The 12,390-nt window shown below is 35.7% G+C and overlaps 1 protein-coding gene across 9 annotated transcripts in view; it reads left to right on the forward strand.

The window, feature by feature from the left end:
- MAGI2 (membrane associated guanylate kinase, WW and PDZ domain containing 2) overlaps positions 1-12,390 on the forward strand; it is a 1,338,650-nt gene that overhangs the window by 991,261 nt on the left and 334,999 nt on the right. The gene's annotated exons all lie outside the window — the stretch shown is intronic.

Genomic DNA, 12,390 nt, shown 5'->3' on the forward strand with positions numbered 1-12,390 from the left:
GATTGATTTGTGTATATTGCAGAATCCTCGCATTCCTGGGATAAACCCCACTTGATCGTGGAGTATGATCCTTTTAATGTGTTGTTGGATTCTGTTTGCTAGTATTTTGTTGAGGATTTTTGCATCTGTGTTCATCAGTGATATTGGCCTGTAGTTTTCTTTCTTTGTGACATCTTTGTCTGGTTTTGGAATCAGGGTGATGGTGGCCTCATAGAATGAGTTTGGGAGTGTTCCTTCCTCTGCTATTTTTTGGAAGAGTTTAAGAAGGATGGGTGTTAGCTCTTCTCTAAATGTTTGATAGAATTCACCTGTGAAGCCATCTGGCCCTGGCCTTTTGTTTGTTGGAAAATTTTTAATTACAGTTTCAATTTCATTACTTGTGATAGGTGTGTTTATATTTTCTAATTCTTCCTGGTTTGGTCTTGGAAAATTGTACCTTTCCAGGAATTTTTCCATTTCTTCCTGGTTGTCCATTTTATTGGCATATAGTTGTCTATAGTAGTCTCTTATAATCCTTTGTATTTCTGTGTTGTCAGTTGTGATTTCTCCTTTTTCATTTCTAATTTTATTGATTTGCATCCTCTCCCTTTTTTTCTTCATGAGTCTCGCTAAAGGTTTATCAATGTTGTTTATCTTTTCAAAGAACCAACTTTTAGTTTTATTGATGTTTGCTATTGTTTTCTTCATTTCTCTTTCATTTATTTGTGCTCTGATCTTTATGATTTCTTTCCTTCTACTGACTTTGGGTTTTCTTTGTTCTTCTTTCTCTAGTTGCTTTAGGTGTAAGGTTATATTGTTTATTTGAGATTTTTCTTGTTTCTTGAGGTGAGATTGGATTGCTATAAACTTCCCTCTTAGAACTGCTTTTGCTATGTCCCATAGGTTTTGGGTCATTGTGTTTTCATTGTCATTTGTTTCTATGTAGTTTTTTTTATTTCTTCTTTGATTTTTTTCAGTGATCTCTTGGTTATTTAGTAGCACACTATTTAGCCTCCATGTATCTGTGTTTCTTACAGTTTTTTTCCTGTAATTGATTTCTAGTCTCATAGTGTTGTGGTCAGAAAAGATGCTTGATACGATTTCAATTTTCTTAAATTCTCCGAGGCTTGATTTGTGACCCAAGATATGATGTATCCTGAATAGTGTTCCATGTGCACTTGAGAAGAAAGTATATTCTGCCACTTTTGGGTGGAATGTCCTATAAATATCAATTAAATCTATCTGGTCTATTGTGTCATTTAAAGCTTGTGTTTCCTTATTTATTTTCCGTTTGGATGATCTGTCCATTGCTGTAAGTGGGCTGTTAAAATCCCCTACTATTATTGCATTACTGTCAATTTCCCCTTTTATTGTTGTTAGCATTTGCCTTATGTATTGAGGTGCTCCTATGTTGGGTACATAAATATTTATAATTGTTATATCTTCTTGGATTGATCCCTTGATCATTATGTAGTGTCCTTCCTTATCTCTTGTAACAGTCTTTATTTTAAAGTCTATTTTATCTGATTAGAGTATTGCTACTCCAGCTTTCTTTTGATTTCCATTTGCATGGAATATCTCTTTCCATCCCTTCACTTTCAGACACATTCAAACTGAAAGTGAAGGTCTGAAATGGGTCTCTTATAGACAGCATATATATGGGTCTTGTTTTTGTATCCATTCAGCCAGTCTGTGTCTTTTTGTTGGAGCATTTAATCCATTTACATTCAAGGTTATTATTGACATATATGTTCCTATTACCATTTTCTTAATTGTTTGGGTTTGGTTTTGTGGGTCTTTTTTCTCCTCTTGTATTTCCCACCTAGAGAAGTTCCTTTAGCATCTGTTGTAAAGCTGGTTTAATGGTACTGAATTCTCTTAGCTTTTGCTTGTCTGTAAAGCTTTTGATTTCTCCGTCAAATCTGAATGAGATCCTTGCTGGGTAGAGTAATCTTGGTTGTAGATTTTTCTCTTTCATCACTTTAAGTATATCCTGCCACTCCCTTCTGGCCTGCAGAGTTTGTGCTGAAAAATCCACTGATAACCTTATGGGGGTTCCTTTGTTTTTTATTTTTTGCTTTTCCCTTGCTGCTTTTAATATTTTTTCTTTGAATTTAGTTTTTGTTAGTTTGATTAATATGTGTCTCAGTGTGTTTCTCCTAGGGTTTATCCTGTATGGGACTCTCTGTGCTTGCTGGACTTCGGTGACTATTTCTTTTCCCATGTTAGGGAAGTTTTCCACTATAATCTCTTCGAATATTTTCTCAGACCCTTACTTTTTCTCCTCTTCTTCTGGGACCCCTATAATTCAAATGCTTGTGCGTTTACTGTTGTCCCAGAGGTCTGTGTGATTGTCTTTAATTCTTTTCATTCTTTTACCTTTATTCTGCTCCTTGGAAGTTATTTCCATCATTCCATCTTCCAGCTCCCTTATTCGTTCTTCTGCCTCAGTTATTCTATTATTGATTCCTTCTAGTGTATTTTTCATTTCATTTATTGTGTTGTTCATCTCTGTTTGTTCTTCAGTTCTTCTAGGTCTTTGTTAAACATTTCTTGTATTTTCTCTATCCGTGCCTCCATTCCATTTCTAAGATTCTGAATCATCTTTACTATCATTACTGTGAATTCTTTTTTAGGTAGGTTGCCTATTTCCTCTTCATTTATTTGGTCTTGTAAGTTTTTCCTTGCTCCTTTATCTGTGACATATTTTTTCGTTGTCTTTTTTTTTTTTTTTTTTTGATGGGTGGGATTGTGTTACTGTTTTACTCGTTGTTTGGCCTGAGGCTTCCAGCACTGGAGTTTGTAGGCTGTTAGGTAGAGCTGGGTCTTGGTGCCAAGATGAGAACCTCCAGAAGACCAAACTCCGATGAATATTCCCTGGGGTCTGAGGTTGTCTGTTATTCCAGTGGTTCGGATTCAGAGCTCCCACTGCAGGAGCTCAGGTCTGACCCCGAGCTCATTAACTAAGATACCACAAGCTGTGTGGGGCAGCAAAAAAAAAAAAAGGAAAGAAAAAAGAGAAAAAGGAGCAGAACAATAACAACAAAAAGTAAAAATATGAAGATTAGAAAACTAACAGATATCTTAGAAAAAACAAAAATATAGATGAAACAACAACCAGAAGGTAAAACAGAACCACAATAGCAAAAAAGAGAAGGAAAAAAAAAAAAAAAGCCAGAAAAGGCCTTGGCTGTGGGGGTGGGGCTTAGGCAGGGGTGGGGTTTGGGTTGTGGGTGGGGCCTATGCTTAGGACCCACAGGGCCAGAAAAGGCCCTGAGGGGGCGGGGCTTTGGCTCAATGCAGCAGGAGGGGCCCAGGAGTGCCTCTGGCCTTGGAGGGTGCAGGACCTGGTCCGGGACCCCAGCAGGCTCACTGGGCCCAAGTGGGTGGGGGAAACACTAGGCGCATTACCCAAACATAGGCACATTATCCCAGAGGGTCCCTCCCCATTGGCCTCTCTTCTTCTTCTCTCCACCTTCCTCCTATGCCACTAGGACCCACGTGGCCGGAGGGGGCCCCAGAAGCAGGGGACCAGAGCCAGAAGCCCAACAGGCTTCCCAAGGCCTAGTGGGCTGGGGAAACACCTGCAGTGCTTCCCCTGATCCCCTGGTCCTGGAGGGTCTCCCCCAGTCAGCCTCTCCTCCTCTTCTCCCATCCTCCCTCCCTCCTATGACCCTAGGACCCCTACAGATGGTGGGGGCCCAGGAGAACTGAGGAACAGGCCCGGGAGCCTAGCAAGCTTCCCGGGCCCCAAGTGGGTGGAGGAAATGCCCTCTGCGCCTCCCCTGATCCTCCAATCCTTGAGGTCCCTTCCCTGTCCGCCTCTCCTCTTCTCCCCCTGCCTCCCTCCTACGCAGCCCAGAGGGGGACCCGGAGAATGGACCAACACGGCCCAGACCAACACGGCCCAGAGGGGGCCCCAGAGAATGGATGACCAGGCCCAGGAGCCCAGCAGGTTTCCCAGGGCCTGAGTGGGTGGGGTAAACACCCTCCACACCTCCCCAGATCCTCCGAGCCCCCTGAGAGTCCCTCCAGGTGAGGGAACTCCTCCCCTCTCTCAGGCACCACTCAGGGGTGTTGGTCCTATCCAGCCTCCACTTCTCCTCCCCCCTCACTCCACCCCACATCCTACCAGGTTGCTCGGGGTTTCCTCCCATCTCCGTGGTCATCAAAGTCCCCCACCAGCATCCCTCTTGCATATTTTAAATGTGTGTGTGTGTGTGTATGTGTGTTGATACTGTTGATTGGCTGGATATAAAATCCTTGGTTCACTCTTTCTTTGAGATTCCTTAAAATGCTGCTTCATTACTGTCTAGCTATGTATGTTATTCCAGAGATGTGATATCAACTTGATTTTTTTTTTTTTATTGTAAGGAACTTACCTTTTAGTCAGTTTTTCCTCTATAATTTAAGTCTAATGGCTAACTGATAGCTATTACGTTGGATTTGACTGTTCTGGGACAATGTTCCAAGTACTTGGACAGCCCTTTCAATATAGAAATATATGTAGTTATTTTATTTCTGGAAATTCTTCTGGATTATAGTTTTAAGTATTCTAATATTTTTGTCTTTATGTATTCCAATTATACATATACTGGATTATCTTTGCCTGTGTTCTATATTGATGACTTCATTCTGATTCTTTTTACTATTTGTTTATTTCATCTTGTTCTCTTGGCTATTGCCATGTCTTTCCTCAGTGGTCCTTATTATAATTCCAACTGAATTGATTCTCTCTTGGGCACCTTGTAATTTAGTTTTAATTTCAAAGAGTCTTTTTTTTTTTAATTTATTTTCTCATTTTAGTCAACTCTTCTATCTTTCTGTTCTTTGTCCATTTCTGAACTTTTAAATTTCTGATTCAAAATGTTGTTTTATATTTATAAATGCTTGTTTGAAAATATCTTGAGATTTCATTACAGTTTTCTCATTTGTGTTTTTGTTTATGCTTGAAGGAGGATAATACTTTTTTATTAGTCATATCGCTTTGACTCTCATTTCTGATTTCTTATAATAACCTTGTATGAATATTATCTACTTTCTATTTATTTTTATTTTTTTCCTAAACCGGCAGTAACAGTTTTGTATAAGCAAAAATAAGAGTTCGGTAGATTACTACATTCTTAGTCCATGAGCACCCTCTTCTGTTTATTTTGTGAAGTACTAATTTTTAGTAGATGATATATTTTTTTTGCAGAGGGAATAGTTGGTATGTCTTATGATCTTATGATTCTTTTCTTGTTTCTTCAGACACAACAGAAGTTGTGATTCTTACCTCATGATTCTTTCCTATCATAACCAAATTTCCATGGGCCATTTCCTCTTTCAACATCATTTCCCTCTTCTTCTTAAGAAGTGCCTTCCTAAGACTCCATCTCTCATTCTGCTCACTTTCAAACCTCTTTTTTTCGGTTCCCCAGTAGCTGTGTTCTGATCAACCATGTCTGTTAGCATTTTCCAATTCAGGACAGGACTTTATCTTTCTGAGAGTGATTTTGTCTGTTCTTCTGCCCCTGGGCTCCTTGCTCCCTCTCTTCTTTTCTGCACACTCTCCACCTGACTTTCTGATCCAGAATGGGCTCTTGAGCTGGTTCTGCTAGATTGGGGTATTTATGTCTCTACCTACATATACCTTTTCAAGTTCATAGTATTTTCTTTCTCCTAATTATGTTGTAGATGTGGGTTATAGATGGTTTTACTGTTCTCTTAGTGGATATTTATGGTTTTCTGGGTAAGTGGAGAGGTTAAAATTTAGATATCAGCCTTTACATTATAGGAGCCCAGCATGTTTCAATAAAGAATCTTAAGTGGATGATGATGATAAATAAATCAATAGATGGATTAATATAGACTTACAGAAATTAAGAGGAAACTGGAGATGTATATTTGAAGTCCTAACATAAAGTTGTTGCCCAGATCTTTCACTATGGCCAGACCTTTCTCCAAAGCTCTAGGAATTTAAAAAACAAAACCAAACAACCAAAAAAAAAACCACCTACTAGATTCATCACTTTTTCACCTTCTAGTGCAGCTTGCAAACTTAAACCAAATATGACTCCTTCTGAATCTTTACCAGACAGCATCCTTTTTTTGTGTCATGCCTTTCTGCCACCACTTCTTGTCACCGTCTCAAATATATTACTCTGTCATCTTTAAGTTAACATTGCAAAAGTTCACATTTATATTTGACAACTTTTTTTCCAGGTAGAAAAGGGCCCCTGAATACCCAAAACATTATTGAGCACACCTTTCTTTATATATCAATATCTGTCAGAAAAAGCTTATACATTTTCTACTCAAATTTGGTAAGATACATTAAGGAATAAATTTAGTTGGAATTTGTTTGTGCCATTGTATGTTTTATCAACAACAACCCCGTGAAATTGTGGTCAATACTTTTAAAACCCATTATAATACTGGGGTAATGAAATACTCAGGCTGAATCCACATGGTAACATGAATTAAATGCCAGTGTTGTAAAATACAGATCAGCTAGTTCTCCTTTCCACTGTAAAAAATAGTAAAACTCCTATACCCAGGCCCATGAATGAAGACTTCTTAGCCTATATTTCCATGATATCAACTGGGTTTGTGCTCTTGCAAGTAGACACTCTCTGAGGAAGATGAAAAAGAGAACATACAGGAACAATTTTTATTTTCAATTTTAGGTTCTAAAGTTTGTTGTTTTGTTTGATTGTTTATTTTTGTGACTGAATGGAATAAAATTCTCTGGTAAATAGGAGCAAATTTGAGTCCTGACACACAGAAAAAGGTCTGGAAGTATACACTCTCAACTCTATCTTTATGTAGGGAAATGGGACTGTGATTAACATATCATTCTTTTATGGATTTTGTTAAAAACAAGAATGAATTCAGAATTTACTTTTATAATTATACTCCTTGGTAGCAAAAGTTAAATGACTTTTCCAGGGAAATTTAGTTATATTTCCCAATTCATATAATGTGTATACAGCAAAAATCTAATAAAAATTGTAGGAAAAGATTTTAATATGGGTAGTAGCTATCACTATATTGCATATTATTCTACCTAGGGAACTTTTATATGTTTCTTATGTTCTCTTGTGATGTCATCACCTCTAAAGCACAATAGCAAGAGCCTCAATTTTTTTAAGAAAGCAAGTCCAAATAAAATAACATAGGATTGAAGGAAATGGTCCCCTATGCTGGTCCCTGTTCCTGTCTCCAAAATCTTAGTACTTAGTATGCTTTCTAAATTGGTCCACCTTCCTGGCTTTTTAAGCTGCCCACCAGGATGGGCCTTCACACAACCTTTATGAATTAACGTAACCCATGCTATGACCCATACAAGATGCTGCCTCCCAAGAAAGGAACAAAACCGGACTCCAGATTTTGAACTCATGTTACTGAATTTGTATCTCTAGGATTCAAGATGCAGTAACACTTAAACATGAACATAGCATTTACTTAGTTTTTCCAGTGAGCAGAAAGATAGGCAACAGGAAAAAAAAAAAAAGGTAAAATAGCAAAATTAAAAGTTACTTTCTTGGAAATATCTATTAAAAGTCAATATAATATAAAAGAAGACTATAAATGCAGAAATCCTACATCCTCATTTTGTTTAAAAATTTAACACTATCCAAATTAATTCAGTGTTATATGTATCTGATTGAATATTAATAAAGTGTGAGTAGAAGTCATCTAATCAATAGTGAGAGTTGGTGAAGTAGCTTTTTTCAGTTATTTTTCATTTTGAAATTATTTTAGATTTCAGAAAAACTACAAAAATTGTACAAAGCGTTTCTACGTACCTTTCACCTCACTTCCCCTAATATTAACATCTTTCATAAGCACAATTATTGATGTCAGGAAATTAACATTCATGTAGACTAGTAACTAATCTACAAGTCTTATTTGGTTTTTACCAGTTGTCTCACTAATGTCCTTTTTCTGGTCCAGGACCTAATCCAGATCCCACCCTGCATTTACTCTTCGTGTCTCCATGGTCTCCTCTACACACTATGGCGATACCTCAGTCAGGCTTTCTATTTCATGACCTTGACACTTTTGAAGAGTACTGGCCAGTTATTTTCTAGAATGTTCCTCCATTTGTGTTTGCCGAATGTGGCTCTGTGTCTGCAAATGGGGCACAGCCCCCAGCCATACCTGATTATTATGTGAGTGGGCTCTTGACCTGAGGACAGACATTACAGTGATCTGCCAGGCTAAGTAACTTGGATCTATTTTGAAGAAAATGAACTGGATTAATGAATTAGGGTGGATGCAGGGGAGGAGGCTGGGTACAGAATTGGGAAACTCAGAGATCAAAGTAGTGAGATAGTGTATCTTAGGTTCCTTATAGCTTTTCAGTATTTGGGTCCCATTTCCATAAGAAATACTATCCTTGGATTCTACAAGTTTCCCAGCTGTAGCCTGAAAAATGTTTTTTTGAGCTAATAAAGGAGTCCCAGTTTTCTGCAACAAAAATGGACCTAACAAATAAATAAGTAAATAAATAAGAATTGGACAGAGCGAGTAAATAAAAAGAAGAGCATGATGGCTGTGGCAGAATCCAGGCTGAACTAGATGCCTCTTTAATTTTTGATTCTATTAAAGTTTTACAAAGCTTATATGACTGACTACAAATTAACCTAGACATTTTCACAGACTTTTGCAGAGTGGATCACTATAGGAATATCTAATCACTGAATTTTCCCCATGGTTCCATGGCCTGAAGATAATCTCAATTACAGCCGTTCTTAATACAGCATTAACTTTGCTGATCTCAAGTGTTTAGTTTTCTTTGTTGCATAGTATAGGTTATGCTTTCATTAGTGTGACCTTAATCATCTGCAAATTTGTCAGGTATCATTGAATACAGTATTCCAAATAACCCAGGACCCAAGAGTTCCAAGCTGCATACTAGCTTGGTTGGGCAAATAGTACAAAATTGGAAATTCTTTTTTCTCGTTTCCTAGCTTAATTTTAAAAAGAAGCAATTTGTTTTTAAAAACGAATTAAAGTCCAGATAGCTAATTTTTCACAGTGCAAGATGGTTCTTAACTGTCTTAACTTTTCATCATATAGATGTATACTCTTCAGTTAATCTTAAGAATTTATTTTATGACTTGGCTTTTCATGAGTTAATAATCTTAAGAATTTATTTTATGACTTGGCTTTTCTTTGCCACTCAGGAAGAATGTCATTAAGGGGAATACACACAAACACATGTCCACACATACATGCACATGCATACACACAAACATATATATATACACATACACATTCCTATATATGTACACACACACACACACACAAATACACAATCTTAAGCATTGGTTGTAGACTTTTATACCTATTCTGTCATATTTACAAATGAACCAGTGTGTGTATTCTATTACTTGTTTCTTGTAACATTCATCCATCAATCCTGTGCAGACCTTGTAAATGAAATGAATGACAGCTCTTTGTAAACAAGTTAGAGCTACAGTGTATCATTTTGTCTCAAATTGTGAGTCAAGGACCACTTAATAGTTCATCTTAAAGTATAAATATTTATAATATATAATTTTGTTTAGGCATGAATTAATAGTTTATTTTGGAAATATGAAATAAGCAAACAAACTATATTAATATCTTATGAAAAGCAAATCAGATTCCCCCTAAATTCTGATGAACGCTTCATGATGGCAAATGGGAAAGAATGCCAATGAATTGTTCCCAGAACCTTTGGCACTGTAAGTCCACAAAGATAAAGAATCAGTGAACTGTATACTTCGGAGATACATTGCTTAGAATTAGTAATTTACTCAAAAAAAGAGCCAAAGATAAGGAATAAGTGAAGGAATAGATTACACTGTAAAAGATAATTTTTAAAATTTGACCATGAAATGCTTCCATTTGGCAGTGCCATTAAGAAGTAGGACTAGTATTCATAAAACTAACCATGTTAGGCTTTTACTCTGAAAATTATTAAATATTATTATTTTACATATTATTGTATTCATGAGGTGATATTAAACCTATTATATATATGAATCCATGTATTCAGCCATATTAATAATAAATATTCATAATATCAATTCTTGTCCTCTGTATATTCTTTTACTTAAGCTACTTGTAAAAGGCACTCAGTAGATGTTTGTCAAATGGATTTTTCTTTTTAATAGCCAAATTCTCCAGTAACTTGGGGAATTTGGTAAAAACCATCTGGATAGTTATTCTCATTAGTTTAAATTAAGTATTGTTTATGCTGTATTAAACAGAGTGCCTAAATTGATATCTGAATTGGCTAAGGTCTCTGGAACCAAAGTACAGGGTTTTTAAATCCTGAGTTGTTGTTTATATAAAATGAGTTAGTGCATGGAAAACCCATCAGTATCTGGACCATAGTAAATACTCAGTAATATTCTTATTATAATTTTGACAGAAAAATTTCTTAAGATGCTTCACAATTTGGTGTTGTATATTTATTAATATATGACTAATCCAAAAATTATTAAACCACGTCATAGCCTAGACTTTATAGTTTAAAAAAAATAAATAAACTTGAAAAATTTCTTCAGTATTTAAGCTAAGCTCCAATGATAGAAGCCATAAAGGAAAACACTGAGAAATTTACCAATCAAAAATTAAAACAACTACGTTGAAGAAAATGTTCAACAAAATTAAAATCTAAGCAAACTCTTAAAAACCTATATGCAACATATGTAACAAAGGATTAATACTCTTAATAAGTAAAAAAAAAAAAAACTCTTATGAATGGATTTATAAAAATAAGAAATGTACAAAAGAAAGAACAGTTGCCCGAGGATGAACAAATAAAAAATGTTGAAACTAACTAGAAATCCAAGAAAGGCAAATTAAAACAACTACGAGATACTATTTAAAAAACAATTTTGTTGATTTTTAAAATAATGATATACAGTATTTTATCTGCATATCCAGAATTCAAAAGCTCTAAAAACTGCCTTTTATACTCATTTGGCAGCAAAAGGTAACCTGACCTGGACATGCTGGCAGACCAGTGCTAACTGATGTGAAGTGGTTCTTTTTTTGTGCCTCTTAGTGAGAATCACATGGTTTGGGCTGCTGAAATACTCATGGCTTTGATTATAAAGTGCTTTTTCAGACTCTGCTTGAGGTGTTATGGAACAGAATGCATTTGCCTCGTGTTATCCTTCTAAAATCAGAAAAATTATGAATTTCAAAACCTCTCTGTCCCAAAAAGTTTTGGATGAGGAATTATGGACCTGTATTTAATTTGATGGTACAGAGAAACAAAGTCAATTCATAAACTCCCAGTGAAGTTATAAATTGGTTCTCTTTTGTGAGTGGATGGCAACAACTTGGATATAAATATAGATATACATTTATCAAAAGCCATAAAAGGGTACATGCCCTTTAATCTGAAATTTTACCTCTAGGAATTTATCATGACTAAATTACTGGGAAAATGATGAAAGATTTAGGCTTTAGTAAGTCCAACACAGATGATATATAACTGGAAAGTCCCAAATGTTCAATAATAGAAGATTGATGAGATTACACAGGCTCTGGCCACACCCCACACCACTACTGTCCACTTTAAAAGTAATATTGTGCAGTAACACTCATTCACATTGAAGATGCCATTGATATTTTGTTAGGTAGAAATACCAGGCTGTAAAAATAATATGCACTATATGATCTAGTGTCTTTAAAAATTATATATACACACACACACACACTTATCTCTGGATGGCAGGATTGCAGGTGATTCTAATTTTCTTTTATAACTGTGCTTGTCTATGGTGAAAATGCGTTACTACTTATAAAAATAAAACTTTTAAGTGTCATTTAAACATATTACTTAGAGCATGTCAATATATCTTACTTAGATTTCAAGTTATATATGTATTATTAATGTATATGAGGAAAACTAGAATATTCTTCATAGTTATAGGAGTTAATAATTATAAAGGCTTAGTGTATTTGGAAGGAGTATCATAACACAAAGCCTGGTCTTCAAGTAACATGTTTTTGCTTAAAGTAGCTTTTATTGTATTGTTGATATTTTAACATGTGTTTATTAAAACTTGCTGTGGAGAATTGAAAATATGAACCATATTGTCAAGGAAAGTGTGTTTAGAATTTTAGACTTTATACAAAAATATACCCAAAGAGTTTATTGGCAGTATTCAAATTCTGACCCATGGAGAGAGAAAAGCAAGCTAACCGTCTCGAATAGTGGGGTGTCAATTGAGAATGTATAATGTCTTTGTTTCAGTCATCAGAAACAATTTGCTATTCTCAGAAATATATTTTGAAAATAGGCTCTTTATCCTGAAATGCTCCTTTTAACAATACAAATAAATGAGAAAACTGTATGCTCTTTCAGGAAAGCGATTTGCCTTCTGTATTACCTTGAGTGGTGATAACATGATAGCGTGC

This window comes from Balaenoptera musculus, chromosome 9 (assembly GCF_009873245.2).
Source record: "Balaenoptera musculus isolate JJ_BM4_2016_0621 chromosome 9, mBalMus1.pri.v3, whole genome shotgun sequence".
In the NCBI taxonomy this organism is placed as follows: Eukaryota; Metazoa; Chordata; class Mammalia; order Artiodactyla; family Balaenopteridae; genus Balaenoptera; species Balaenoptera musculus.